This window comes from Diachasma alloeum, unplaced genomic scaffold (genome assembly GCF_001412515.2).
Source record: "Diachasma alloeum isolate Michigan unplaced genomic scaffold, Dall2.0 Dall_scaffold_01637, whole genome shotgun sequence".
Lineage (NCBI taxonomy): Eukaryota > Metazoa > Arthropoda > Insecta > Hymenoptera > Braconidae > Diachasma > Diachasma alloeum.
This window is the reverse complement of record NW_021681732.1, coordinates 1-4279: the sequence shown is the minus strand read 5'-3', so window position 1 is coordinate 4279 and position 4279 is coordinate 1.

The window sequence follows — 4279 nt, the reverse complement described above, 5'->3', positions numbered from 1 at the left end:
CTTAACCAACGTATTGGGTGTGTGAATATGACTCCGCCCTCTTTTGTTCAAATAAAACAAATTTGCTTGTTTAGAAAATTGAAGAAAAGTTTATTGAAAGTATGCTCCATCTGCAGCTACAACCTTCGCCCATTTTTCAGGTAATTTACGTATTCCTTGCCTGAAGAAATCCTGGTCTTTTGAGCTGATCCAATTATCAAGCCAAATTTTGATACTTTCGTATGAAGTGAACTGTTCTCCCGTAAGATCTGACTGCGGTGTTCGGAATGAGTGGTAATCCGAAGGAACTATGTCTGGCGAATATGGCGGGTGGAGTAGCACTTGCCAGTCCTGTCCATCTGAATATCTTTTCACAACTTGGGCGGTATGCGGTTTGGCATTGTCATATTGAAGAAATAATTTACTGTGTCTATTCACCCATTCGGGTCGTTTTTCTTCTATGGCTCGCTTCAAACGCATTAGTTGTCGTCGGTAAACTTCTCCATTAATAATTTGAGAGGGTTCGAGCAAATCATAATATACAATACCTCTCTGATCCCACCAAATGCAGAGCATAACCTTGGCACTGTGAATATTTCTTTTTGGGTGGGATGGGCCGGGTTCACCTGGTTTCACATAAGCTTTTTGGCGTTTAAGATTCTCATAATATATCCATTTTTCATCCTCTGTGAATATTCGATGCAGAAATCCTTTTCTTTGCTGTCTTGGAAGGAGCATTTCACAAATTGTTTTTCGACGTTCCATGTCTCTTTCTTTCAATTCATATGAAACCCAGTTATCAACTTTTTGAACCATTCCCATTGCTTTTAAACGCTTTGCAACAGTTGATTATTCAACATTTAATGCTGCAGCCAATTCTGATTGAGTTTGGCAAGAATCCTCTGCCAATAATGCCTCCAATTCAGCATCTTCAATCTTTTTTTGTGGTTTTCCATGTTCTCTGTCCTCAGTGCCAAAATAATTATTTTGAAATCGTCGAAACCATTCCTTGCACGTTGTATTAGATGGAGCATGCTCACCGTAAATCTCCACAAGCAAACGATGAGTTTCCGCTACACTTTTTTTGCAATAAAATAATGTAATAACACTTCCCGCAAATGATGTTTACTTGGAACGAAAACCGACATTGTCACGGAGGTAAACTAACCCTCCGTCGATGACCGCTCATTCAGCCAAGAAGTTGAATTCGTTGTTCACCCAGGTCACAGAAAGCCTGACAGCTTTTGAGGCACTTGGAGCTCCAACGGAGCATTGGGATTAGATTGTAATCCATGTTATGACTCAAAGGCTCAGCTCAAAGCTGCGTGAAGCGCGGGAGGTCAAATCCGGCTCATTTCAGGAATATGCATCCTTCTTGGAGCTGAAGGAGTTCCTAACTGCTTGTGCACGTGCTATGGAGAATATTGAGATCAATACTCTTCCCAAATCATCTGCTAGTACGGCACGACCCGCTCCACCAGTCAGCTCAGACAATGCTCCTCACGCGCAGGCTCGGTCGAATAATTCTGCCAAGGTTCACAAGGTGACCACCCAACCTGGGTTATCACAACGCACAGCACACAGCAATACTCACACATCCAAGGTTACGTATCCTTGCTCAATGTGTGAGGGTGATCATTATATCACATCCTATTCATCATTTAAATATCGCATGCTACGGGGTCGTGGGGAGGTAGTCGAATGCCGCTACCTCTGCTACAACTGGCTGTGGCGCCATGCAGTTAAGGATTGTCACTTACGTCTGAAGTGTTAGCTTTGTGGCGGTAATCATCACTCATTGCTGCACTCACAGATGTCAGATCAGCTACAATGTCCAGCCCAATCTGGCCAACAGACTCAGCACTCCACGCCCAGCTCAGCCTCAAGGACGGGAATCCCGGTCGTGACGTACACTCACTCCAACAACGCTGTTCCGTCCGTGTCAGGGACAGTGGCGCCTTTCGGTTGAAGCTCAGCTGCTCAGAATGCTGTCTCATGCTCAGCTCATCAAGTGAACTTGGAATCAGCTTAAGATTTCCGCCCTCGAGTTTTCTTGGTTACCACTGTTACTCTGTTGGTCTGTCCAGACCGACCAGCTCATCAGGTCCGACTCCTCATCGACCCAGGGTCGGAAATCTCCATTATCTCAGATCAACTCGTTCGTCAGCTTGGGCTGACGAAGGCCAAGACCTCACTCCGAATGTCAGGAATCGGAGACACGGCATCTGGGCCCATATTAGGCAAATTACAGCTCACCTTACAGTCCACTTACCCTCACTTTCAGCTTAGAGTCATCGCCTATGCTCTTGGAGGGCTCACAACGTCATTATTCTCATTGCCATATTCTCATCGGCTCAGTTCACACGGGATCACCTTCAAGGACTTCAACTCGCTGATCCCGATTTCGTCAAACCAGCACCAGTTGACATTCTTCTTGGTGCTGATGTATATGGACAACTCATTCAGCCTGAAATCGTCACCAACGGACCATCATCACCAACGGCTCAATTCACTCGTTTCGGTTGGATTATCTTCGGGCCAAGACAAGGTTCAGACCCAAACAATGCGACAACAGCTCCCGTAGCGGTCTAAAACGAAGACCTCAATGAACTGCTCACTAAATTCTGGACTCAGGAGGAAGTTCCAGAGAACACAGAGAGAACCAGCTCACTGATGAGGAGGTCCAGTGCGAGGAGCCCATCAGGCGCATTCATCCTAGGGACAGCTCAGGCCGTTACGTCGTGTGTCTTCCATTCGTGGAATCATCAGATCTGCTCGGCGACTAACGAGCTTCCGCTCTTGCTTGCTTTCATCGTCTGCTCAGGAAATTCTCACGTGATCAGGTTTATCATGAGCTCTACTCGGACTTCAAGGAGTACGAGAATTTGAATCACATGCGTAGGCTTTCCGGATAGCTCACCTCTTCAGCTCCTCAACGTCAGCTCACTGGGGGCTGCATGGACTCCGAGATTACCTTAGCACATGAAGCTACGGTTTCAGGAGGGTTGAGGGTCTCGGGCGGTCTGCATTCTCCTCGGGCTCACGCTCCTCCGAAGTATTACTTCCCTTGAGCCCCACGGGGTTCTCAAGGCAGGCAAGTAGATGTATAGGGCTGGTTCTGGATCAACGTTTCTGGGGCGAGCGCTGGAGACTTGTGGAAGAGGGCCCCGCGAGTGGGTGGTGGGGTGGGATTAATTAATTCGCGGTTTAATTCGCGGTTTTGATTCGTAGTTTTAATTCGCGGTTTTAATTTGCGGATTTTACATTTCGTCGATTCTGGGTGCAAGAAGTATGGGAGAAGCCCCCGCGAGTGGGTGGTGGGATTAATCAAGTCACGGCTTTAATTCACGGTTTTCAGCCCCGATTTTAATTCGCGGTTTTCAGTCCCGATTTTGATCCACGGTTTTAATTCGCGCTTTGGTGGGATTAATTAATTCGCGGTTAGAATTTGCGGTTTTAATTCGCGGTTTTAATTCGCGGTTTTAATTCGCGCTTTAATTCGCGGTTTTAATTCGCGGTTTTAATTCGTGGTTTTGATTCACGGTTTTAATTCGCGCTTTTAATCCACGGCTTTAATTCGCGGTTTAAGTCGCGACTCCTAAACCTTTTACCATTTTAGAGATTGTACCTGAGATAAGAAGAATGAGTCATCATCGCAAGGGTTAAGTGCAAAAGGTCATAAATCATTTTTTTTATACCTGAAAAGAGAAAGTGTGACATTCCTGAGATAAGAAGAATGAGTCATCACAGCAAGGGTTAAGTGCAAAAGGTCATAAATCATTTTTTTTGTACCTGGAAGAGAGAAAGTGTGACATTCCCCAAATTTCTGAGATAAGAAGAATGTCATCATCGCAAGGGTTAAGGGCAAAAGATCATAAATCATTTTTTTATACCTGAAAAGAGAAAGTGACTCATTTTTCTTATCTCAGGAATGTCACATTCCTGAGATAAAAAAAATGAGTCATCACAGCAGAGATTAATAGGGATTAATAGAGATGATTAGGTAATTCCAGGAAATGTTCAGATGACATGCAAGGTTGAGAAAAACTGTCACTTTTTTAAAGCAACCCCCTCTCCTGATTCTATTGAGAAAACNGTCACTTTTTTAAAGCAACCCCCTCTCCTGATTCTATTGAGAAAACTATGAAGAAGTGGGGGGAAGAATTATATAACACGCCAAGTTCAAGGGCATAGCATCAGTATTTTTCACCCTCCTCATGAAGAAGTACTTCATCCGATGACAGATATAGATGCTGAAAGATATCGACCAATTGAAGAGAATCATTCAATTGAAAAGTGA